At 35.5% G+C, this 27,915-nt stretch overlaps 1 protein-coding gene across 6 annotated transcripts in view; it reads left to right on the top strand.

Moving 5' to 3' along the window:
- The window catches only part of RAB28 (RAB28, member RAS oncogene family), a 65,009-nt gene that overhangs the window by 25,552 nt on the left and 11,542 nt on the right, over positions 1-27,915 (top strand). The gene's annotated exons all lie outside the window — the stretch shown is intronic.

Below are 27,915 nucleotides of genomic sequence, written 5' to 3'. Positions count from 1 at the left end.
TGTGTGACTGATGTGTTTCTTTCCTTTCTACCTTGACTACTACTATATATATTTTCCTCTGCACTAATCTATAGGCAGAGTCCTCAAGTGTCCTACCAACTTTTTCAGTGGATATATTGTAAACAAAAATTAACCCAGGTTGCATAGGAGCTACACTCATTTTGATTTATAGCTACCTAGATGGTCTTAGGGCGGTGGTTATCTGTAGCTTATATAGGGACTAGGAATTATCAGGTACTGTTGTATAGTGGATGGATGAATGATTTCTATCCCTAGAGATATTAACCAGACCAACTCCTCAATAAAGACTAATAACTCAGATTTTTAAACAGTCTTCATGACAGATGAGGGCACAGAGGAGAATGCATCAACACTAATTAAGAATGTTGACCATTTGTTCGTCTTAGCCATGATTAATTGATCTTGGAGTGCTATCTCTGAACAGGAAGTGATATGCTGTTACACTGTGAAGTTGAAAGGTTACATTTTAGTGTATCCTTTAACTTGCATTTACATACAATGTAAAATCTTTTTACCTATCTTATCTGAGTGCGGAAAGAAACATTTTCCAGCCCTGAACCCAATGAACATTTGGCGTACTGTGTACTAATGTGAGTCTGGCTGGTAACAGGACATAACCAGCCTGCATTTGTACTTGGTTACTGCCTTAGCCACTTAGTCTCCCCAGTTGTACTGAGAACACTACTTCATTAATACTCTTTCTGGGTCTGGCATATTAAAGTTCAGCACTACACATTTATTCTCTCGTCCTTTCCCACCTCCCCCAGCTGTTTTCTGTTCTTGTTTCCTGTGGGCTTGCACTTGTTAGGTCATTCACCTGTAATTAAGACAAGTGTTGAACAGTAAAGCAAAGACCCCTGTTCTTTTGAGTCTTATGCCTGATTAAACTAAAGTTCGTGTATGTCTGACAGCAGGTCCCATATGTGCTCCTGGGATTGGAGGGTAACCTACTTACATGTAGAGACTCCCTTAAAAAGAAAACCTTGTCCTATGCTACGGTCAATTTACCCACTCATTTGAATAAATGTAGAATGCTACCCTGTTTTAAAATATGTATAGAATGTTTGTCTCGACTAACTTGTAAGGTTAATAGAAAATCACAGTCTTATGTATTTGTTTCTTTCAGTGGTCAGTTAACTCTTTAAAAATTATTTTTATCAAGACGCTGAAATTAACGAATGGGAAAATCACAGGTGAAAATGGTCTTTTATTCATCGTAATGATAAATTTCCAACTCAGTGTCTGAATGTATTTTGCATTACTTTAGAGATGGGAGCAAGGTGAAAACATACAAATTCTGGAGTGATAAAATTGCATTGATTGTCTGAGAAAACATCTGTCTTGAAAGATTTTGATCCTAAACCGTGCTTGTTGTAATAGTAGTGGAGCTGGCTGTCTTCAGTGCCAAAATGGTCTATTTAATTATTTCTGTTACGTTGTCATGTGGGCAATACTTAACTGTGATATATGCCACACAGGGATAGAAGCCACAAGTGTGATTCCTTAGAAGGTAACTAAGCTCACAGAAATTTGTATAGAACAAAAGGAAAGGAACGTGTGGGGAAGGTTTACTGGTGTTCTGTAGTATTTACTTAGTATTCCATTGCCTGAGAAGGGAAACCAGCTGACAGGATATGTCACAAGGATCTGGACATACATACATAATGAATTCTGGCCCAGATCTGTTGTGATAAATGTTGCTTCTGGCCACAAATTAAATCACAGAAAATCACAGAATTGTAAGGGTTGGAAGGGACCATGAGAGATCATTGGGTCCAAGCTCCCTGCCAAAGCAGATTCCCTGCAGGTTCCTTGGCCACCAGGACACACTGGAGGCTCACGGTCAACCTGTCATCCACCAGGACCCCCAGGTCCTTCTCCGCAGAGCTCCTCTCCAGCAGGTCATCCCCCAGCCTGTACTGATACTTGCGGTTGTTCCTTCCCAGGTGCAGGACTCTACACTTGTTCTTGTTAAACCTCATTTGTTTTTTTCCTGCCCATCTCTCCAGCCTGTCCAGGTAAAAAATTAGCCCATGTTATAATTGTAGCCTTCACAAAGAATCCTTCGTAAAGTGGTCTTGTACATGGGAAGTCACAGAAGACACAGCAGCTGCTGAATCAGGTAGTTAAAACTAAATTTCAGACTTTCTGGACTTTCTTCCATTGCCACAGCCATTACTGTAATATCTATACATGATGAATTTTGATGGTGACTCTTCAAGGATGAGAGCAAATAGTCTGTGCCAGAGTGCTAACACACGCACATGCACACACACACACAGAAATGTTTTCTGTTGTGTTGCTCAAAAGATCATTAATGGTCATTGGCATCATTGTTGTGCAAACTGCTTGCTGAAAATGACATTTCCTCATTCTAATTTTACGGTGCTTTAACAAAAAAAGAGGGTAGTTTTGAACTAGTCCAGCCAATAGACTGTTCTTATGTTATGCTTCCTTACTTCAGTGAGTGTGGGTAAGTTGGTTTCTTCTCCTTCCTGCACTTAATCCCGAGTCTGCTTGTCACTTTTTTTTTTTCATTTGCTCACATAAGTTTTGCCTGCTAAGACCAACCAAGAACTGAGATCAATTTCAAAGACCTGGTAGAATATTATTAGTGTGGTTGGAACTCAAATGCTAATGTGACAGAAGTGCCAGTAAATAATATATTCTCATTCACTAACAGTTATGCTTAAATTCAGAAAAATCTTTAAAGATGTCATTGAAAAATGGAAATAGAAGTAAACCGTTTAAATACAAAGGTTAGAACAGTATATGTATCCTATTTTTACAATAATACACAAACGTAATGCTGAGAGATCTCTTACTGTTTCCATGGATTTTGTCTTTAGTTTATTTAGCAATGTAGACACACGTCTAATAAAAAAGATGCTGCATAAACCATAGTCCAGGCTGAATGTGCTTCTGTTTTTGGTTTAGGTAGAAATGTTTTTTCTGGCTGCGTCCTTCATACTTAGGTCTTCTTACAACAAATGGAAAGCCCTTAATTGTACCTAAGGGAATAGTTAATCTACGGTGGACATATGGTGGACAAAAGCTGAGTCTAGTAAATGAAAAAAATTATAAACAGAAAATGTGTGAATGTCTGCACAGTCTTGAGAGTCATGGGAGATATTGTGCTGTAGCATTTTAGCTTATCGTAAGTTATTCTGCTATTCTTTTCTATTATTATGTTAATGGAATTCAGTGCAGGATAAAATATGCGATTAAAAAAAAAACAAACAATTTCTTATCTATTTTATTGGATTGAAAAAAATACCTGTTTTTAAGATAGGAGAGAATTTATTTTCTTTGCAAGTGTTTCTGCTCCCATCTTTGCCACGTGCTGTAAATGCAGTTTGATTTCACTAGTCGAGTGAAGCTCTCTGAAATTTTTAAAAGTTATGGCTTCTGATTAGGGGCAGTTAATCAGTGTTAACCCTGAACAGCTCTTGGGCTTTATGGATTCAAGCATTATATGTGGTTGCACTGCTCCAGCAAAAGGTTAAGTATTAATGGAAAATGTTCACAGCTCTTTTACTCAAAGAAAACATGTTACTTGTAAGTTTTCTTTTGATTTTACTTTTACAGTTACATTGAATGTCTTCATTCATTTAGCCATCCATAAAGCAAATATTGTTGCACATGCAGTGGATAATAAGTCTTTTTAGGACTACTTGTGTGGTATGTCACAGATCATTAACTGCAAGTAACCACCTGACTTGAGGGAAGTCTGGAAGCATCATTACAGTGAAATAGGCTTTTATTTCTGTATCACTGCAGCACATTGATTTGTAGGAATGTCTCCATTAGCTACCGTGGAAATATATTCTCATATATTATTATTGAAGGAAGTCGATGATAGAGGATAACCAATGTTCAGGTGTGAATAGGACATTAGTACTCGGATTTCGGACAAAGCGGGGAAAAGAGACAAGTGCTATTGTAGCGTTATTTTCAATTTAAAACCTAGATAAAACTTATCTTTTTGTAATGCCTCATAGTTTTAGGGTCACACTAATAAAATACAGTAACAGTTGCACAGTATTTATGTGTACACTACAACTTCAACTGAAATGTATGCAGTAACTGAATATGTTTACTACTCTGTACAGGCAGAAAGTGTGGAAGAGAGGTTTCTTCCTAACCAGCAAGGAAGACTTAACCTTTCTCCATTTAGTTCAACAAACGCTAAACATTTCTGATTTTTATCAGAAGTAACCAGTAATTATTTCAGATCCAATTAGAGAATTAGAGCCTATTAGATAGGCTTTGTCAATTTGGAGGACAGTCATAACTAATAACCTCCATTAATAGGATTAACAACAGTTTGTAGTATGCAAAATACAATTCTGACACAATGCCCCGAAAGTACTTTAGAAAACTTGAAGTTCTTACAGAGATTAAAGTTAAGATAATACTATAGGATTATCTTGCTATGTTGATCTTTTGCAAAGTAATTTGCTGTGAGATCCCATCTCATCCAGATGAGTATTTTTAATGCTTATTTTTTTTTTTAATAGTGTAAAATGAGCCATACCATGTTTTCTGCATTCTTTTGTTCAGTGTGGGGAATTGTTGGCTGTAGGATAAAAATTGCAGTTGGTTATGTACATATAAATGTGGAGCAATTCTAGGGACTTTATTTAGACTGCTCCAAGTTTACTCTGATATATTCATGACTAGCTCATAGATTGTAATATTCTTGTGGATTACTTTTTTTTTTACATACCATATGTTGTTTCTTTTTCATGAAATATCATCCAATAGGTTTACTTAATTTTGTGTGATAATAGTGTAGATGTATGTGATGATAGAATCCCTTAATATTTTGAATATTTTGAATTAATATTTTGAATAAAAGAGAAATAACATCTTTTTCTGAGACTAAAGAACTTATTCCTAAGCATTCCTACATTTATAAAATAAAAATCATTTGAACACTGCCATCAGGTTTATTGCTATTATTTTTTTTTCAAACGCTGAACAAAAACAAATTCAGAAAAGGTGTAGGCTAAACAGCTTAGTGGAACACACAGAATACTAAACTCCCTTAAGAAAGGCTTGCTTTTGGAAAATACTACGAAAATTATTTTGGAAAATCATTATGTGTATTGAGGGCAACTTTAAAATGCCTGATTCTGAAATCTTAAACATTTTTGTGGTGGATAAGTTAATTTCGAATGAAGGCTGGAAAAAGGTTAAGATCTGTACTGATAGTGCACCTTTGATATTATTGAAAGAAGAGAAGAGAGGCCCTCAGTTGCTAAATGTTTACTTTATACATTTACAGGAGAAGTTTGTATGAAAATTCATGTGGTGTAGTCATGCAAAGGAAAAAAGCAGGGTGTAAGAGTTGTTGGTCAGGCTGTTAAGTAGGACTGTTCCTAAAAACGTTTATGTTCTATGTCCACATAGAAAATTGTGGCATTTTGGAGTCTACTGAACACTCTTCAAAACCATTACGGAAAATCTTTATGTATTTTGATTTGGAGATGCCATTGCTATATCATGGGAAGTCTCTTCCTATTCTCCTACAGGCCGGGCTCCTTACACTGTGGTTATAAGGGCTGTTTTTGTTTTGATTTGTTTCTGTTTTCTCTTTGTCTTCCATGAATAATGAATCACATTGTCTTAGGTATGGTAGGACTTTGTCAGAGTGACATGTTACAAATATTGTCTGATTGGCAAATCCAGACTTGGGAGAAAACAACAGTGCAAGACAAACAAAGACCCCTCAGACCGAGCACCATAGAGATATTTCTGAAACAAACTGTTCTCCTGGTTGGAATTTTTTAAGGAAGTTATTTTTTTTTTTTGGGAAAAGGAACATTTTTGAGCAGACAAAGCAGTTTTCAGTTAAAGAAAAAGACCAACTAGTAGTTCTGGCTAATGATTCTGGACTTGTCCAGTTGTAGAGTATTGCCAGAGGTTTTTTTATTTTGATCCATTGTTCAATTCTAAGAATGCTGTTGGGGTAGTTTATTTTAATAACATAACCTGTACTTGCACATATTAGGGGCAAAAGAAAAAGCTATATTGCAATTCTGTGAGCTTAAAAATTGAAGGGTATTAACAGCTCTTTAAGAGGAATATTCAGTAACTTCTCATCATGCTGTAAAGATATTTTCTAGAAAGCACCATTTAAGGAGTCATAAAGTATGCAATGCAAGTTCAGGGTGTAGAAAAGTTCTGGGTTTTCCTAGAAGTTATTGTATTCTTTACTCTGTAAATTCTTTTCATGCTAAGTAACTGTAACTTTCTACAACACTATTAATGTTTATCAAGAGCAGTTACTGAAAATGTGTGTACTTAATGACATTTAACTTGTAGTTGTTTTGTTTGTTTGTTTGTTTGTTTTGGGAGGTGTTTTTAAAGTGAAGGCTTTTTACTTCTTAAGTTGTCCCAAGCTACAAAGTACGAGTAATGGAAACAATATAATGGAAGAATAAAGAATGATCACTGTAGAAATCTCTTCATTGCCAGCTAATGCACTGCAAAATTGATAATTGTTAATTTTCTTGAATTGGCTTTTTAAAGAACATACATTAACAGCTCTTCTTCGTACACAGTAAGTTTTGCAGTTTAGTTTTGGGAATGGTGTATCCAAAGGGTTTTTAGAGAATAGTTACTGGTGTAGTTGCATGTTTAAGTGGTTGATCACTAGAGCAATAATGCTGGTTTCTGAGCACAGCCAGTACTTTTTCCAGCTGCTTTATAGTGATATCTTGAAGCTTAAAATGTAATCTATATGGGTAAGCCACAAAAGCCACTATATATTAAAGCAGACTCTGACAGTAAATCAAAATTGAACAGCTGGCAACACTACTAAAGTCATAAACTTATTTATTAAAAAAACTAAACAGAAGAATTATATTAAAAAGAGAGGAATATGTTCTACAGACCAGTGGATATAGCTTAAAACCTGGAAAGTGCTGTAGATTAAGGGCCCAATTTATGAACATCTGTTCTGGCAGTTTCTGTAAGATTCTCATGTTCTTTACAATAAAAGTGTGAAACATGCTTCCCCCCTCCCTCCCCATACTAACCATGCTTTTCTGCAGTTCATAAAAACTTGCACTTGAGCCTTATGTAACTGGGCCTGTCTGCTTTACGCACTTGCTGGAGTAATTACTATTCGTGAAAGAGCAAGGACTACAGCATCGTCACAGTCCCACGGCATGTAGTTCTCCTAGCTTGTTCCAAGCGGTCTTAGTGACTTCAAAAGCAGTGAATGAACACCAAAGTTTCCTTCATATATTTAGACTTAAAGTGTGGCAATGAATAATGCAGGCAGACCACTAGAGAGCAAAATGGACAGAAAAAACATCTTGTACGTGGTCATGATGTTCTTGAAATGTACTTAAGCGCATTGAAATGTACTTACAAATCAGCTGTTTTGCTCTAATGTATTTCATATCTTCAGACACTTCAATAGTCACCAGAAATAACTGCTAACACCCCTCATCTTCTAATTTTGAAATAAATTATCCTATAATGAGTAATAACATTTTGTTTGTGATATTTCCACTGAATTCATTTTTTTGTCATATTGACAACTGTTTGGAGATAAGCTTTAGGATGTTCTTAATTCTGCTTTGAGAAGGAGATGAAAAATAATGCATTCAAAACTGAATGTCCCATTCTGCTGTCACTAGTGCTGTTTTGCCTTTGACATCAGCGTGACTAAGATTCATTTCAGAGATTTTAGCTACAAGCTCCTTTTTATAATGAAGTTTGACCTACGCAGCACAGGTGATAATATTTTGCCGGCTAGTTCTTGCTTCATGTCTGGTATTTAGATTGCACTAGAGTAGATCACTGTCAAATGTCAGTTTTATTCTCACCCAGTGCAGCATCTGCTAACATCCCAAGCACTGCTGCCATAAGGAGACAAAGTCTGTCTCTTTACAAAGTCAGAGATTAGGAAACCGAGGTGCAAAGAAACCGCCGAGCAAATGTACAATAAAACCACTTTATTTGTCCTAAGCAGATTATAGTCCTTTATTGATGAAAATGGTTATGCTTTCTTTTCATTTGAACTTGAGTAGTTTCACCACATTATGCCTTTGTTTATTAGGTTGGATATATGTTGTTATAATTGTTTAACCTGAGAACACTTCTAGCTTACAGCAGGAAAAATAGAGTATTTCTGTTATCTTTTGGACAAAGAAATATCATATGGGATCGAGCCATTTTCTGTTTCCATGTCATCCACTTTTGAGCATTTTATAATGTGAATACATCCCTGTGGTCCTATTTATTGGGCATATCCATTTCTCAGAACATTTAGCCATTTTTTTTTCTTTTAAGCTAACTTATGGAATATTAAGGAATTGTATTTCTGCCAAGTCTTTATTGGTCATTGATAGCTCCTTATGCCTTTTTATTAACTGATGCTATAATAATTGATTTATATGTATTTGTAGGGCTGAGGGGAGCGCTATTAGACAACTGAACAAAAAGTTACTTTACTTAAAGTTACTTTTATAACCACTTCATAGTTATGAAAAATATAGTTGGGAAATTATTATTTTTTTGGCCCTGTCTAATATGAAACATGTTTTGTTAATTGGTTCGCTGTGAATCATTTTATCTGTCAGGGGTGTACAGTATATTAATCTCAGTTCTCAAAGCATGCCTTCATTCAGAGAAGGTTCAGCAACATTAATGCTCTATTTGCTTTATCAGCATGTTTCCCTGTAGTGAACTTCTGTTTGTTGGGTTTGCTATGTTGAAGTGCACCAGTGTAACTTATATGCACCTGTATAAAGTATTTCATGTGACCTCTGTTTAATTTTCAAATTGTGTCTTGGTTTCAGCAAGGGACTAACCCAATAGAAATCAAGGCTTCGTATCATCAAAGACAGTATCAGGTTATGTCTCTTAGGCAGGGGTCTGAGTTGTAGTGTGCTTATTGACCTGGCTAGAATACTCTGGATTCCTGGTTTTGATTAGGTCAGCTGGTCAAATTTGTTGTGAATGCTTTATGTCTCATCCTTGAGTCTCTTGTATGTGTGTGGACACTGGAAGGAACAGAGATCACTAAAATTTTCCACTTGCCTTCCTCTACTAGTCACTGCTGGGATGGATTACTTCTTACTCTTCCTACACTACTTTGTCCTCTCCATTCTCTCTATGCTTAGTCCCTTTTACTTAGTGCAAAGGGAGTGCCCTTAGTGTTGTTGCTTTTCTTTTTCATTCATAGATTGGTGCTTCATCACTAGGTGTGAACACCAGGTTCTTGTTCTTTTTAATAGTATCTGCTTTTGAAAGTACAGGTTGTTCTGCATACTTCTTTAGTATATTAGACATCTTCTAAAAATTCTAGCAGTTTCTTTGGCTGAGTAAACTTGATGGATGAACTATTAAGGTCTTCTGGTTTAAATGGTATATGTACCGCTGCACTGAAAAAGATTTCTTCTGGAGCTGCTACAGTCTGCAGTGTATATAATCCATGGGAATTAATGTGGCATTTCCTTCATAATCCTATGAGTTTTCTGCCTTAAAAATGTGTGTATGTTTTTCCTGAATGTTTGAGTAGAAAAGACCCTTTAAATACTGTGAAGATATCTAGAATTATTTTATCGTCATTGTGTGTTTTTGAACTTAATATGTATATGTTGAACTATGTGTAATGTGTATATGTAGAAATATGTAGCTTGACATTTTTACTCTCCTTTAAAAAAAAAGTCTATAGTGCTATTTATTAAGTAATATTAAACTTTCATGAATTTGCCAGTGCTAAGAAATGTAGATAGCTGTCTGATGGGATTTTCAAATGTAGCTAAACCATTGCCTGGTTGCCCAGTAGTTGCTTTGGTGCTTTAAAATGTCCCTCTAGGCATGCCTGCATGCATCTTTCAGTATCCCAGTACATTTGCAAATCTGATTAAAAATGTTTAATTATTCCAAGAATGGATGTAAGTGGAAGTCAAATTCCTTTGAGAGCCAAAGCAGTAAATATATGGCAATATTAGTGAGCTAGTGCTGATTTGTGTGTCACATAAGATGTATTTGGGAGTAATACTGGAACCTGCGAACTCACTTCATTCTGGAATTAATTTTAGGATTGCTCCGAAGGAAGAGCAGAGCAGGTAGCCAAATTCTATTATATTTGCAAAATATGACAGTTTAATTTTCGAAAATATTTCTGAAGAAACATAGGGTTAACTTTCCACTAGCTAATAAAGTCTCATAAGTGTGGTGTGCACTTAGTTTTGTGAAACTTACTTGGTGTGTTTATTCTACCTCACTTCTTGTTCTGGAATTCTTTTCCCTAGCATCAGCACAGCTGCATCATCCATTTCCACAGTCCTTTTAACCTCCGCTTTTAATTAAAAAAAATTAAATCAGATGCTGTTTAAAGCTTCCCGTTTAGTTTTGGGAAAATAAAAGTTCACATCTAGCTTAGGCGTGTGTGAACAGCTGTTAAAAGCCACAAGCAAAACGATACTTGTAAAAGTGGTGGGGGGAATTTTAAGAGCAAGCTGCCAGTCTGACTGTACCTTTCAATAGCTCTTCACTTTCAGCCAAATGGTTTTAACAATAATTTTCTTTGAAAAAAAAAATATCCAACCTGTGTTTTATAGAAGCAGCAGCCCAAGCAGTTAGGCCAGTGGTAATAGGAGGCAACTTGCCATTTCTCTTTAACTTTTTATGAAAATTTGCTTTGAATCTGGGGAAATTGCTCATTAGAGAGGTTGGAAGGGCTGATGTCCATCAGCGCCCACCCACTGCGTGGGTACATCTGTCTCCATCTGATTCTAATGAGGGACCTTGTACATTGAAATTCCAGAGTTCCAAGTCTAGGCATAGGTAATACTTCACTTGCACTGTATTTTACAGGTATTATAGTCCTGTTCACAACCGCAGCATTTTAAAGTAATTATAGAATTTCTGTTTGAGTCTGAGTTACCAAATTTGGTTAATCTGCTGGATAGAAACATGCAAAGAACTTAATCAGATGCTGACTATTTAAAGGAAAGAGGAAAGACTTAGAAAGTTATTTATCCAGTCCACAACTTTCAGAGGCAAAAAAAGAAAATAGATTTCCTCCAAAAATGCTTTGGCTTTACTGGTGGTGAGGGGCAACAGTGTGAAATAACCTGTGTCCTAATAAACTTATATGCGTATCTCTGGAATTAGTGTGGGCAGTTTTCTCTGGGCCTGTGATAGTCTGTTCTATAAGTGAGGTGTCTTCAGTGCAATGCCTCCGAGAGAGGCCTGCCCCGTCCCCGAACAGGCTTGCCCAGTCCCCCCACGCTGCAGCATGGCAGGGGGAGAATAAATTGGCTTTGCTCAAGCTTCCTGTGTCTCTATGCACTGGTACTCGTGCAGAGCATGCCTCTGGCTGTAGAATCATCTTCATGCAGTTTGTAAGCCTGACAGATTTTTGGCTGTGGAACCAGCCTGGGCAATGTGTGGAATATGGATGTGAAGCGTGAGTGTGACAGAACAAGCTGGTGGTAACTCATGCTGAGCCACTGAGGTGAGAGGTCTGCTGAGCCACACTTTCTAATTAAGTCTCTTGACTTTAACATGGGGCAGCAGAATGATAATAAATGCTTTTCAAATCTCTGCAAAGCTGCAGTTTTTTATTGAGGTTATTGAGGTGTCTGTTTTCTTTTAATCTCAGCGGATTATGGCCTATGCTAACTGGTGCTGTCAGTAAAATGGCTTGGTATGTATTGCTTTGTTATACTGGTAGCTGCTGTGTTGGGGTTTCCATACTCATGCTATGCCTTCAGTATCACTTTTGTTCACAAGAGCGTAGCCCGCAGTGTGCAGCCTAATGTTTTGTGTTTAAAAGCTCAGCATGGCTGTCATTTGACATGGCTGTCTTTAGAGTATGCCAGTGCTTTCTTTGCTTGAGCAGCTAGTGAAGAAGTATTGGATAGCAGTGTTAACTCTATGAAATTATTTTATGTCTTCACATCATTATTAGCAAGCAAGATTCAAAAAGATTGTTAATTATTTCCAACTTCTTGGATGTCTCATTTTTGCATCATTTAGTCAGAATTCCCTAAAAATTTCCCACCATCTTTTCTGAAAGGGAAAGAAGAGATGAATACAACAACCAAAAAATGCTAGGTTTGTTATTTCCGCATGTGACAGGGAGTATCCCTCAAGCCATATTGCAAAGCTCCTGTAGGACTCTGTCTATACTGGAATTAGATTTTTGGGTATAAACCCCAGAATTATCCTCAAGAATCAAGAAAAGTTAAGGTGGTCCCAGGCTGCACAGTGTATATAGGAGAGCAACAATAATCAAAGGAATGGAACAGTTTTAGTATGAAGAGAAATGAAATAGTTGGATTCCTTATCATTAGAAAAAGAGACAAATATGTGTATGCTGTGGAGAAGAGACTAAAGAGCAATTATTTAGCATCTTGTCATGAGATTTCCTTAGTTTTTGAAATTTTGTTAAACAGCAAGCCTTAAGCAGATTAAATTATTTTCTTACATGGTAATTAAACTGTGAAAGCCAAAATAGCTGTCTGTTGTAAAAGCCATGCATATGGGTTCAGAAAGGGACTGCAAAGATTTGGGAAGGGCTGAACCACCAGTGGCTAGTAAATATTTCAGCTGTATTCCTAGCAGGTCAGAGATGTAGTATCAGGCTGATGGTGTGTATCAAGGAACAGTCACTATATTAGCTTATTATTTGCTTATGTTGCTTTCTAAATATCTGTTACTGACTGCTCAATGAGGCAGGTTACTAACTGGGTAAAACCAGACCTTCAAATATCATATATATATATATGTATATATATATATATGATTTTTTTTTTTATATTCCTGACCTTGAGCAGTTACAACCCCTGCTCTCCAGCCCCTCCAGCCTTTCCCTGTACGTCCAAAATAACAAGAACAGCCAACAAAACCAACCCACTCACTGTTTTGCCATTCAATGCCTTACGTTGTGTAGCTGAATTTATATGTATTACTTTGTGGCTGGTTAGTGGGAACAATTGAGATAAGTGAATCTGGGTTCTGGCTGATGGGCCATGGTCTGAACTGTTCAATACAATTCAATGTTTCAATGATCAATGTTTTTGGATGAAAAACTTGAAAACTAAGAAGTTTGTGGGCTAGAGAGAGGAACTCTGTATTTGAGCAATCACTAGTCATTAATGTTATCTCCTCAGGTTCTTTACAGTATCTGCTAGGAACAAATTCAGCTGTGGTAGTCACTCAAACTCTTCTGAATACCCAACTTCTTGTCTATAATGTATTAAAAATGTTTGTTTCACTGGGAAGATCTAGAAACCTAATGTGTTGTTTAATACATTTTTATAAAAGTGTTTTAGATGGAAGTATGTTAAATGGTAGCCTAAATGGATGTCCAATCATTAGCTAAAGCCAAAGCTTCTTTGCCATTCTAATTATGAAAATCTTGGCCGTGGAAATTATGCCCTCCTAATATATTTTAGAAGAGGAGTGTATTAAGTCATAAAGAAAATAGGATAGGGCCACGCTAAAATTTTAATAGATAATATCTTAGGGTTGCATACCCCAAGATATTTCTAGCTTCTTGATTCATTCTCCCTTTCCTTTTCAAACCTAGCAAAGGAAGCGTGGCTTATCCTTGAGGGCTCCTACTTATAAAAAGTAGAGTGGGTTTGTTGAACTGTTTCAGGTTGTGACAGACCAAAGTGATCTGGAGAAACATGCTTACAGCATCTAAATTCCTCTGTAAGTCAGATGTAGCTGATTGCTTTTCTGTAACTTCAATAAAAGTTGAATGAGGCAGAAACTCTTAAAAAACTTTTCTTTGCTTTTAGAATGATTTAGGGAAAAAAGTTAAAAAAAAAGTTTACAAGTAGGAGTCCCAGATTAACCTAACTTGCTTGCTTAATATTTCCAAATAAAAGTGATTCTTGACAAAAATAAAAAAAAAAAAAAAATTGAGTGCATACATGTGTGACATTCAACTGCTCTCAGCGTCTTTGCAACACTCAGGCTCTAAGAATGTGGTTTCACAACTGATTTAACTCAGTTTTGCTTTTGTCAACTGTAGGCATGGTAGTACTGCACAGAGGGTTCAGTTCATTGATCCAACCTAAACTGAACAGAACAAAGGGAGGAGCTCTTATTTGTATGAATTTATGGATTTATCTTGTGTTGTGGTGGTGCTGTCACATAAGAAGATTTGGAAGTGCTTGGCCAGCAGCAGCAGCCAGGACCATCCATTTGACTTGCAGTTAGCTTAAACTGCTGAAGAAATGACTGCTTTCTAACCCTAATTTCAAGCTAGCCTCTTCAACTGAACATTTCTTGAAGTAGGTTTTTTTCCTCAGACTAGCAGAGTCTGAGGAAATAGGATTGCTGTGCACAGCCAGGTCAAAGAGGTAGTTTAGAAAAAGAGTATAAGAGGCTGCTTTGTTAAATCTGTAACAATCAAATAATTTACAAAGTATTTTTCTTACGTCTTTGGATTCTTTATGTATTATGTATTTTGTTCAGTCCCTTGTAAATAGCCTGATGAGTTGCTTCCCCTTTCTCATCTGCGAGTTGGTAATACTGTAATGTTGCAAGTGTAAGTGTACTCTTAGTTTATCAACTAACTGATGTTTTTAGTTTGCTTAGACAAATAGTAGATACAAATATTGTAGAAGATTTTTTACATTTTTTCTTCAGTATTTTATATTGTATTCATTATATTATATTCAGTATATTTTCTTCAGTATAATCAATTATAATTTTCAATTAAGTTAATGAATTTTTGGACTGAAGTGTTCATGTCATGATAGAAATTTGTCAAGAAGAAACAAGCTATATGCTGATTCTACTTGGAGATGAGAACAGCTTTACACATACTGTGATGAATCCCTTATTAGTAGATGTATTAAGTGAAATTATTATTATTTGCCTGGGTAACTCCTTAGTATATTAAAATACATGAGGTAGCAAATGTGAAATATTTGTACAGACCCACTTCTACTGCCTGGTTTGAAATCATCCAGTTGTTGAAATATAAATAGTCTGAATTCAATTCTTTGTAGCCTTTCAATTGCCACAGATTGGTTTAAGAAATAGCTAATAAATTTACTATCAATGATCTGAATATACTTGATGTTATTTTCTCATTTTATAGTTAATCAAAGTATATTTCTTTACTAAGCAGTTTTACTTTTTATAAGAAAGATTTTATAAGAAAAATTTTTCACTGCCACTTGAAAACAGGTTAGCTGGTTAATAATTAGTTACAAAAGCTTCCAAATGGAAGAAAATCTGGGCTGCTGTCAAGGAGGATTTGATACACATGGAACAGTTAAGCAGTAATAAATTGCTTAGTAACTGAGTAATTTTACTCAGATATGTGCCAGTCTTGCATCTACATTGGAAAAAGTTTGGAAGAAGAACTGAAGTGATGTTTTAAATTGCTTAATGCTGGAGTTTTATTATAATAATAATACTGACTTGGACTGATCTTTGAACATGTAAGGCTTGTTTTTATATCCTAGTGAATGATTTCATGTTCATTTATAATTTTTGTTGTGGGAGAGCTCCCAGAGGGCTATGTAGGAGAAGCAGTAAGTGTCTCCAACCCATTATAACATCTTCTGGAAGCAACAATGGAATCAGGCATGGAAGGGCCCTGGAGGTGACCTAGGCTGGCTCTGTTGGGAGCAAGCAATTCAGAGTATTGGATGAAAACACCACACAAGTTTTTTAACATGGCTGTTTGTCCTGAAATGAACAGAAATATACCCAGAGAAACAGTCTGTATAGATGGATGCAGCAGTGGCCATTAAGAATGCTGGAGTGGCTCCTGTGAGGAAGTGTTATTTATTAGGTAAATGCTTTTTATAGGGAGAAGTTTCTTATTAATTTCCATGTCTTCATGAAATATGTTACTCTTTGTTCCTACCCATTCTGTTGAGAGAACTGTTCCAGGAAGTGCTATGTAAGGATAAAGCGTTAACCTTGATGTTGTAGTATGTCTGGACTTTCTATTTTTGGAAGAAATTACTTGTACAACTGTACCTAGCTTACAAGATGCTATAGAATGCTTGAATATAGACACAACTGCAAATGTGCCAAACACTTCAGTGTAATTAAAACAAAAGCAAACAAACAAACAAACCCACAGAGAACCATGTAATCACAAATTGCATCTAATCTCTTAATAAGGAGATATCTACCTTTAATAACCTGAAAGATTTAGTTTTCCATTTTCAGTAGTGAGACTGACTTTGTTAACATGCCTGCTCTTTTGAATGCTGACAGGAATTCAACCCATCAGAGTTCCTGAAGGCTCTAGTTCCATGGTGGTTGGTTTTGCAACAAAGCTGGTTTACAGCTTGATGTTAGCACTGGTGCCCCACAGGAAATCAGAAGGGTGACTTGATCTGGGTTAAACAGAAGATAGCAAAAAAGAAATGGTTATTTTTAAGATGGATCAGCTCACTGAGCTTCATAAGCTCATACAAGCTGCGTGGCCTCCTAAGCTGGTGAGGAGAGAATAAGTGCATTGTGGCATGAGGATGAGAATGAACAACCAGGAGTGAGACAGGATGGTGATATTTTTTGAGCTTTGGTGCTGACATTAGTTTGTCTTGAAACTGTGGCCAGAAACTCCTGTTGTTGCCTGTAGAAGACAGATGGGAGTGACTTCAGGTAGGATTCAAGAAACATACAAGTCTTCACAAAGATCCCCAAACCCTGAGTTTACAAAATTATAATGAAATTTATATTTGTTGGTTGTCAATTCACTAAATCTTCATGAATTTGAGAATGACAAAATCATTTAGTAGTGTTCTTAGCATTTAACTAAAGGTGATTATACCTTTTCCTGCTATTGACAAATTCAGCCATGAGGTAGTAGATGCATCAAAATTAGTTAAAATATTTGAGAGATGAAGAGAAGCTGATCCATCTGTGGCTTGCAGATATATTGGACTAGCACCATCTTCTGAATGTTTGCTACATTACAGCTTAATGTCTTCACTAAGGTATTAAAGACCACATTAAAAAAATCACTGAGCTTTGAATTTCAATGATCATAGTACTGTAATACATTCCTTTTACACTCTGTTGAATTTATGAACTTGTTAAATTAAACCAAGATCAAGAACATCTCCACTTGAATTAATGAGAAATCCACATTTTTAAACACTTTATCTTTTAATCTGCGTCCTAAAAAGCAGATCTAATCTTACAAGGAGGGAAATTATTTTGTGAAGAAAGCTATTGAAATATAGCAATTTGTCATTAGTAGTTCAACTCTATCAGTATAAGCAGTTTTTAATGTTGTTTCAGTAATTCTGATTAAAAAAGTTCATGCTGAATAAAAACAGTTCTTGTTTTTTCTGTCAGTAACTTTTGTTTTAGAGCGTTTGGTCAGTTATTAACATTCAGTATGGGAAAATTTGAAAACTACTTCCAAAAATGTTAATGCGTAATCTAAAGAGCAGCATATGTTTTTGAGGTTAGGCTCATAGAAATTCATTTGCACAGAGGAGTTCATATGAATATTTAAAAATGCATCTTGCAGTCATCAGTGTTAAAAATTTTCTTACAAGATTATGAATCAAGCATTCTGTACTTCTCATATGTTGTTCTGTGTTTGTGAGAGGAAATGTACATTCTAGATGGCATAACTTTTTCTTTCAAAGTATTGCTGAAACACTGGCAATTAGAAAATGAAATACCATTTACAGCTTTTTTGAGTGTTTATACTTAGTTATGTCGTTATGAAGGATGCTGGAGACAAAAAGTGAAATATTGCGCTTATTATTTGTAGAAACTTTTAAGTATGTGAGAAGAAATGCTGCAGCTGGAATTTTAGAAGTACAAAATAATTACTACAGCTTTTTGTGCTGTATTTCAGTAGAGTTTCAGTATTTAATTAACAGAATTGCCGTGTCCATTAGGGATGGTCACCCTAATGCTATTATGGTATTATTTCTAATTCCACTAGCCTTTTCATTGTCCACTGCCAGTGTGTTAGAGTGGGACAGAGGGGACTGGAATTCCAGTCCCTGTGTGATGTGTTGATGCTGGGCATCCTGGATTATGGTTTGCGTGAGTATAGGTTGATTTGTTTTGTTTTGCTTTCTTGGTGTTGTTCAGTAAATAAGTCTTTCCCGACTGTGTTCGTGTGCCATGCTGTCTGTTGTGCCTGCCCGGTGATTTTTATGGTTGAATTAATACAGCAAGGAAAATCCGTCTGGAGGTGTTCTTCTCGTCTGGCCACACTCAGTTCTTTTTATCTCCAGGAAATAGCTATTTATAAGGATGTTTGAGTCCAAATTAGCAGCTTTAACTTAATAAGGAAGAAGAACTAATTGCTATCAAAGTTCTTGTTGGCACAAGGATTAGGAGACCCAGCCACAAGCATTAAAGAAGATGAAAGATGATTTAATGCATAAAGCGGTAAAATTATGGTTCAGTGAAACTTCATGTGATCTTAGGCAAGGCTTCAAATTTATCTTTTCATCCGTATTTCATTTTTCATTTGTAAAAATATGGACAGTCTGCCTGATTTACTTGGAAAAGAATTAGTCAGCAAATAATCTGTTAGTAATTGCAAAATGCTTCTAAATGATGGTGATAAGGGCTGTGTAAGAATCTGACTGTCTAGATAAAAAGCAAGTGAGCAAACGGTCTTTTCTCCTGGAGTAGTTTATAATCTCAGCACACATTTCACTGTGGAAAGTAAAAACTAATTATCCAAAGGTGTGAAAATAAAGAAGGTTAAAGCCCTGTGAGATGATGCTTTTGAGAGAGAGTGGCATCAATTTGCTCACACTAAGCTGTTCACACTCCATAACACTATCCAGAAAAAACGTCTCATGTTCTTTCATTCACACCCCCACTTGATGTCTTAAACTTACCCTAAGGGCCTGCTTGTTTAGCTATGTACACTGCAGACAGTAAACAGAGGTACACGATAAGTTCATCTGGGCTGCCACATCTACACCCTTTGTGACCAGGTTAATGCACTTACTTGGTCATCTCTTTGTTATGTCACAGTCTGCAATACAGATATATCTTCAGTGCACTTAGTCTCACTGGAGTTGCAGGACAGGGAGATGCATTTCATCTTCCTCTTGCTTTATGTGTCCTTATGATACTCTTCTAAAAGAAAAATAGATAAATAGGAGAATAGTTCCAGTAATATTTTAATCCTGAGCTAATATTATAAAGTAACTCAATTGCTATATTTTTTTAATAATATCTCTTTTGAATACTTGCTTCCAAAAACATCTTCACTAGGGGTAGGGATAAGGAGTATAGGTGCTTAACAGTGGACATTAGATTGTAACTATTAGTGCAATTGTAGTCTGTTCAAATGATAAATGGTTGCAAAAATTTCTGCAAAGAATGTATTGAAAAATAAAAATGGGAATTGTCTAACTGAGAAAAAAAAAAATGTATTCTCTTTAACTGTCTATTCAAGCTGTGTCAGCCAATCATCATCTTATTTTTGAAAAGAAACTTTGGTGTATTCTTTTATTCTTTTTTTTTTTTTCCCTTCACAATAAATTTTACTTTGGTATGAAAAGATGCCTGCAGTTTATATTTGCAAAGGTTAACATATCTTCTTAAAAATGACCTGTCATCTATCAAACATACATGCTTGTTCTTAGGTGAGAATCTTGTCTCATTGTGTCCTCCATTGTCAGCTGCGCTGGGTTTGCTGAGTAGCAAAGACCTGCTTCTGGCTTTTTCTCTTGTTATTTCCTACATTAGAAAGAGCTATTAGGACCAACCTGATTTTATTCATTTACCTTTATCACATGAGCTCATTACATTTTTTTTTTTTTTTTTGTAATATGTTCTTTAAGAGGAGAGAGAATTCCACATAAGCTCTGTACAAATAAATGCAGGCCCATAAGAGAGGTATGCCTGAAAGCAGGCAAACCTCACTTAATGGACAAGATGCCTTCCTGCTTTTAACTGAAGAAACCTGGGGATTGCACACCTTATATTTCCTGTATTAAGCATACACTTTTTTATTGTTTATTGTTATATTATATTATTCTTTATTGTTTCTGTAGAAATTCATGTCTTGGATCAGAAAGAGCTCAGATCAGAGATTTGACATTTTATAAGGTTGACGTACATGTTTGTTGATAATTCTGATTTTTTTAGAGGAGGAAGTGTTACAATGCTTTGTGTAAATCACAAGAGTTTTTAAGCTATCCATTTTTTTTCTTTCTGAAACCAGTGATTTCCTGTTGTAGCTGGAAATGTTAAGTATAGTTTTTTAAGTATTAAAGTACAGCACCAGCTATTATTATTCTGCTGTAGCAAGTCTTCTAATACAACGTTTGATTTGTTACTACATCCTCATAGGGAAGCTTCAGCAGTAGAGTGTACATGACAGTGAGAAAGTAAACACATGCTTGCAATCAAATTAATGTATTTCATCTGTCTTCAACTAATAACAATCTGTCATGCTATCTATCTGAGAAGGGGCATAAACAGTTTATTTTGTGTTTGGAATAACTTCCTGGAGGTAGTTAATGTGACACGTAGTTTGTCTGACATGAGTATAACCAGATCAACACTCTAGATGTTTTCTTGATAACCTAAAAAAATTACTGAGAAAATCTGTACTGGAACTATATTTATATTTCGTTGAGCTTCCTTAAATCAGACTAGAGGCATAGTTTTCAGGACTTCCATGAAGGAGTTTTCTTTTCTTGGCAGCTATACAATTTTAGTGTGAGAAAAAGATTGAAAGTACTAAAAAAAAAATATACAAAAAGTTGCTGTTTGTACTCTGGCATTTAGAGTGTTGAAAATTAAGTGCTATATTAATTTAAAAATACCAAATCAAAACTGATTTTTTAGAAAGCTAAGTAATGTACAAAGTCTTTTAATACTGCAGACTCATTGCAATTTGTTGCAATTGATTATTGTTTCTGCATTATTCTAGTTAGTCTTATAGTATTATGTCAGAGATTAATTAGTTATAATTAGTAATAATATCAGATAATTACTATATCAGATAATTATTTACACAGAAATAACCTTTGTGTCTAATTAGAAAATGAAAGTGCACTTGCTTGAAGTTCCAAGTAACCCATTAAAATTCTCTTGAAAAATTAGGGCTTAATTAAGCTGCATCTTTTAGTGAGAAGGTTACTGGCAAGCTGGACAATAAAAAGCTGGGGAAGTGCTTTTTTGTTGTTGCTTTTTTTTTTTTTTTCTCTATTTTCTTCAGAGTGACGGCAGGGCTGGAAGAAAAGCTGGGTGGTATCATCTAGTACAGACGAGGCCTGGATGACTCTTGGTGGCCAGCGCTGTGGGGCTGACCAGGCCAGGCCCTGCTGAGGGGCCTGCAGAGCCCACTGCTCCCAGCATGTGTAGGGATTTCTGGTTTATTCTTTCGAATAAAGCACATGTCGGAGAAAGCCCCTTTATATTCCCTTTTTCAGGCACTTTTACTTAGGTAGAGGCGAAGCAGAGCCTTCATGCTCTGCATCAGCCGTGCATGCTGCGTGAAGTGCTACAATACCGCGTAGCACTGCTTTCTGCACTGCTTTGTCAGGGCTTCAGGTGCTCAGGCTAGGTTTGTTCTTAAGAAGTCATTTTGAAATTTTAAGTCATTTTGAAATTTTAACAGAAAAAGGATGAAAAAATTTTTCATATACAGCCCCCTCCTCCCCTTTTTTTTTTTTTTTTACAGCCCTGGAGTATTTTCAGAAGGGAAAATATGTACATAATTTTAAGCACATGTAAATCAAATTAATAAATTATTAAAGCATTTTACTTGTCATGTCTGTGTGGGCTAATCGTGATAGCTCATTATTTAAACATTATGTAATTGTATACCTTGTGTGAACAGCTGCAAATACTTTGCAGAAAGATTTATATTTCGTTTTTCACAGCACACTATAAAAGAATATATTTTTGTGCACTACCATAGATTAATATAGATGTTTACTCATAACTTTCAAACCACCTTTAATTATACTAAAATATAAAAGTTATGCATGATAATTATGGATCAAAATAGTTGTAAATTTATGTAAGTGTTAATACAAATTTTAATGGTAGATACTATAATTATCAATAGATAAGTTCAGCTTAAACTGGAGAACTAGCCCTTTATAACAGATTCCCTCATAGTTTTTACCCTTGCAAGCTTTGAAAGTGAAAGACTATCAGATTTGGGTAGAGGGGTGTCTTTTTTACTGAAATACTCTGAACTCTAATATTTCTTTTCATAGACATGGTTTAGCAAGATTAGTTATCACTAGTATTATCAACTGAAATGACTGTATAGTGCCTTATAGTTTGCAAGTATAATCTCAGGGTCCAGGAGAAATGCCAACAAACTATTAAACATTCAGACTTGCTTAACATGCATTATGCATGCCACTCAGCTGTTTATGGCACTCTGAACAAGTACTGTCACTATTTTTTTCAGCTGCCTGGAAGTACCTGTACAAGTTATATGTTTGTTTTTCTTCCAGACTTACCTGAAAGAAAGATTCTTGCAAGAATGTGTGTTTTCTGACTTAAAGGAAGCTTCTAGTTTTACATGGAGCTCTTCTTCAATGAAAGAAGACACTGGCAGTCCTTTGGGAAAGGGAGATAAATAGCAGAAGTAGCAGCCTTTACATTCTGCATAAATGATGTTCTGGTGTCTTTTTAAAATATGTGCAGTTATTTGCTTTGGTGACAATATTTAAATCAGAATAAACTATTATTATTTCTGTTTTGAAAGATGATGAAATCAGAACATTCATCATTTCACTGGTTAATGATGCATATTTTAAAATGTTTACTAGCTTCCTGTTTTTCCCAGTTGTATTACTCTGTAAATTGTTATACATATTTTATTAATACCATAATTTTAGACAATACAGCTCTGGGATTTGATATCACACTTTATTACTTGAAGCATTACTTTATTACTTCTAGTGAGCTAATTATGTTTGTGATAGTTCATTTCAGTGAACTAAACTAGTATTTATGCTGCTTGACTATTGGTTTTCCACTTACAAGATGTATTGGAATGGAAAACAGAATATCCTGAGCTGGAAGGGACCCACAAGAATGATCTCTTGCTCCTGCACAGTGGTGTGAAGTGGCTTGTTGCAAGCCTCTGTTATCTTAGAGTGGTATATACGTAGACTAAATAGTGTAACAGAAACACATTTGACATTAATTTGTTTACCTTTAGTAGTTTCAGAGTCTCAAGTAAAAATAGCAGAATGAATCAAGATTGTATTGCTATTGAATGGTTACGTGTGGTGGAGATTGTGAGACACGTATTTCTGTTAGCTAGCACTTTCTAGTCTCTTTGTATTTCCTTGCTGCTAACCAATAAACTCAGATGTCTGTGGTTTACTCCTAATTACTCATGTGAAGTTATATAAGAATTTGTCTTACAGTAGACTAGCTTATATTGTCTCAAGTGTTTGCTCAGAATTTTTCCCATTGTCATATGCTTTCTAGCCTTGCAGACAATCATTTAAAATACACATCTACTCTGTTTCCTTTTCTGTTTAAAATTAGCATTGTCTCTCAGCGATGTATATCAGCAACTTGAAGGATGATGAAAAAGTTGTTTATATGTCACCTGAAGATAGGATCTAATTAATTTTCTCCAGTTCTGACTTAAACACACTCTTTTGTTCTTGTCTTCTTTGAATTGTCATTTGCTTTCCAAATGCTGTGATGTTTACATCTTTTTCCTTATATTGATTCTGCAATTTTCTTCTTACCTGCTTTTCTTCACACACTTTCAGGAATGTCTTGGAGGGGATATCTCTGGAACTTCAGTGGAAGATCCAGACCTCTCCCCTTGGTTCTGTTGTCTTTGTTCACTTCATTAGAACTCTGGTCTCACCTACAAATCAGAATTGAACTCTGCAGAGTTCATGAGAATCAAGTCTTATGGCAAGTCTCATCTCTTGCTACAGCAGACTGATCTATTCCAGTTTCATCTATGAGTTCCACTTGTATCTATCTGGCTAGGTGGAAGTCATGTCTGAATTCATGAAGTTCCCAATCTACTTCCGTTGTGCCATTATTTTTATAGGATCTCTGTGCATACTACATTTATAGATATGTTACTTAAGGAGCAGCAATTATGTCCAAGCTTTGACTGAAGTGACTCTTCACACCAGACAATTTAAAGGTAAATGTTTAGATCCCTTTTTGTTTTTTTTTAAACAAAAAGTTAGGTTCTTCACTAGTTAGAAACAAAGTTGCACAAGAGGAAAAATAAGGCAATGGAGATAATTTTTGGAGCACATATGGGAAAAATGGTATTTCTGTAGTTGTCACACCAACTTTTAGTGTGTATTTCAAGAATAAAAAATGACCAAATGGCAGCAACCTGTGTTGTTCTTAGAAGAGGACTTCAAAATGACTTCGGAGGCTGATGAGACCAAGACCAGGTTAGGTGAGGCCCTGAGCAACCTGATCTACTGGGTGGTGTCCTTGCCTATGGCAAAGGGGTTGGAACTAGGTGTGGTCTTGAAGGTCCCTTCCAACCACAGCCATTCTGTAATTCTGTGAGCCCCTCTTTCTGTCCTCATCTGGCCAGTGAGGGAAACAATACTGGGACTTCTCTCTCACTCCTGTTGGTTGTAATACTACTCTGCTTCTCCTGCTTTCAATTTTATTGTGGTCTATTACTCCATTTGATGTAAAAGTACTACATTTAATGCAAATGTGCAAAAGTGGTCCCCGTATAACCAATGAATTAGTAATGTTCTTGTATTCCTATTAGATTTTAACTATCACTTTACTAATTTTTATACTATCTACCACTTCCCCTTGGCCCCATTTTTAAAACCTTTAGAGTTTTGAAGATATATAAAAGAAATATCCTTGTTGTATTCTTCAAAATTTACTCATCTTGGAGTTTAGCTTTTTATGAACAGAAACCATTACTTATTAATATAGATAACACAGTTTGTATGCAAGTGTTTTAACCAGAGTACCGGTTTGTAACATTTATGTATTCTAGGGTTGTGATGTTTGTGAACCGTTAAATCTCTTTTCCCTTTTCAAACAAAATCCCCGTGTCTCCTTTTGACATCTCATTGTGGATTTCTAGCCATAAACATCAATTCTACTTGGTAAAAATGGAGCTATTAATTTCCTCTTGCTATTGTCTTCTCCCTTGTTCACTTCAGATGAGGAGGATGATTGAACCATCTGGCAAGTAAACTTCTCTTGGCCTTTCTCTAAATGTTTGTGTTCAATCCATGTCCAAATCTTAAACATTCTTTATTCATGACCTTTATTAGATATGGCCTATGATAACTGCTATCACAGTTAAAACGTTCTTCTTTTGCTTTGTAATTGCTGAAATTCCTTAATTTTGGCAAATGCAATGTTATCTAGTCATTTAGAATATTCTGCAAGACCATTTTCATGGTTTGTAAAATCAAACAGTATTTATATATATAATTCTCTTCCTTCTATCCAAAAGTTATTTGTCTTTGCCATCAAACTTTTCATGGCTTAAGTGCATCCTTGTTATCATCCTTCATCCCAAAGATACCCATTTAACTGGCTCATCATACCAGACCACACTGGCCAGCTGTTTTTCTTTTTTTCTTTTTTTTTTTTTTTCCTATGAAGTTCCTACATTCTTTATAAACATCTATTCAGAAAATCATTTTTCTCATCCATATCCCTCCTACAGTCTTTTACTGTCATGTCTAAAAAAAAAAACTGGACGAGAATTATCTCCTGGTAACCAGAAGTTCTGCCTGTTTATCTGACCAACGTCAGATGTTCAAAAAATCAAAATAAAAGAAAAAAGAAAAGGACTGGAGGGTAATTGCTCACTTCATTTTAGCAGATCTTCAGTGACTCTATGATTATGCCCTTAGCCTGTGGCAATGCAATGTAATTTGAGTTAGCATAGTCGTCTTTCATTGACTGCAAACAGCAACTTTTTATAGTTAAATATTTATTAACGCTTGAAACCCTTTTCTTGTACTAAAACTGTGCCCTCTTTCATTGAGGGCTAATGTAACATGAATTGCCTTGCATTTACTGTGGGCTGAGAGTGTGCTCATGGACAGTTACCTGGCAGTTATCTAGCATAACACTAACTGTACAGTTCACAGCAGACTGCCCATAATTCAGAAGACATGAGCTGAAATACTCCTAAGTGGGGAGAAGGACTGATAATTGCACAAAATTCAGAAATGCAATTTCACTTTGATTTTCACTTCCATTCTGTTAGATTTTTATTTGCTTGAATAGAAAATAGGAGGCATTTGGGGGATATGATTTCCTACATGGCAGAGGCATTTTCTTCTTGAAAATTCATTTACATTTCTGCATTCTCCTGTGTTCCTCTGGTCCCTATTCTTTCCTCCTTGGGGAAGAGATTGTAACTTCTAAGTCTGTAATTACAAGCTCACATTAGTATGCCATGGTATCATCATGGTATCATGGTATCAGAGTAAATATTGGTTGACTGGATCAATGGTTGTCATTAAATTGAAATTGTGTGGGGGTTTTTGGAGTTTTGGTATAGTTGAAGAAATACAATGATGTGAAATTTGGAGGTGGGGTTAAGGTTCTTCAAATAAACATATTTATTGATTAATTTTTCCCAAAAGATTAATCTTACTGTTGTGCTTTCCAGGCTCCACTTAGCATAATATATAAAGAGTAAAATTAATATTTAATAATGACATAGTTTAGATAGCATGCTGTGCTTTTTTTTTTTTTTTTTTTTTTTTGTTTTCAAAAAGCATTTCAACAGAGGCTCTCTCCCAGTAGTTACTTTTAAAGGAAAAAGTTAAGTAGCTGTTACACAGACTGCATGAGGTTTTTTTATCGACTTTGGGATTTAGCTTAATAAATGTATTTGTTCTTCCTGTTTTTTGTGAAACTGTATAACCTACATTTAGTATTATGAAATACAGTACTACAAACGTTCGTGTTAATAGCTTAGTATTTTAGTCCTTCACAAATTAATGCCTGTGGTAAATGGATGATTTTAGGCCTGTTCTTGTAAACAAGGCCTTACTGATGTGCAAGGAACAGTAATATGTGGCAAAAACTCCACATTAACCAAAGTAAGCAGTATAAATGGGGTATAGGAATCCCCTGTTAGACTAAAAATCTCCAAGAGAAAATCTCCAGAGCCTACAAATTAAAGACCTCCAATATCATTTTAAAATAAAGCCTTTTATGTAGTATGAGAGCATTTTTTCAGCTGATAATCAAATGACACTATTATGCAGGCTTACTAGATTTGCAAATTTACAAGTTTTTACAAGTCAGTTGGGTCCCTTCCTCAGGAAATCAGTTTAAGTTTTTTTTTCCTGTATTGACTCAAAGAGCCTGGTTGTCCTTAAATCCTTCTGAATATATTTGCCTTATAATTTGACGGCATTGAGTCAACACCCTTATAGGAACTGTAATGCAATAAAAAGAGAAACTGTTCAATATAGTTTCCAGTTACCTTAGGATCAGATTTGGAGAAACTGGAATGTACACAATAAAACCTGTGCGAGACTTGAGTTCCATGTTACGTTGTAAGCAACCAGGGATTTTCAACAGAAAATGCCATTTGAAAGCTTTACCCTGCTTCCAATGGTTATAAAATGATAAAAATGAAAATGTGTGAGACTTGAAATATGCATTTTACTATTCTTAATTTTTGGATTCATACCTTTTTGGTACTGAAAACTTCACGTACAAGTAAATAAGCACATCAAAGTTTTTATTCAGTTCTTTTTTATTATAGTGAATGTTTTTGCTTTACCGTTTTCTGCAATAAAATTCTTTACAACTCATTTACATTTTTTAACTTAGAAAAAATATGTAGATTTATCTGTACCTTGTGAACTCTATTTTAGAAGAGTCTTTACATTACAATAGATATCCAGCATACATCGTGCTGGCAAATGGAATGCACAAAATTTAATTGTCTTTTTTTTTTTT

This window comes from Aythya ferina, assembly GCF_964211825.1.
Source record: "Aythya ferina genome assembly, chromosome: 4".
In the NCBI taxonomy this organism is placed as follows: domain Eukaryota; kingdom Metazoa; phylum Chordata; class Aves; order Anseriformes; family Anatidae; genus Aythya; species Aythya ferina.
Note: the sequence above shows the minus strand (reverse complement) of the source record. Positions and strands in the feature narration are given on the sequence as shown.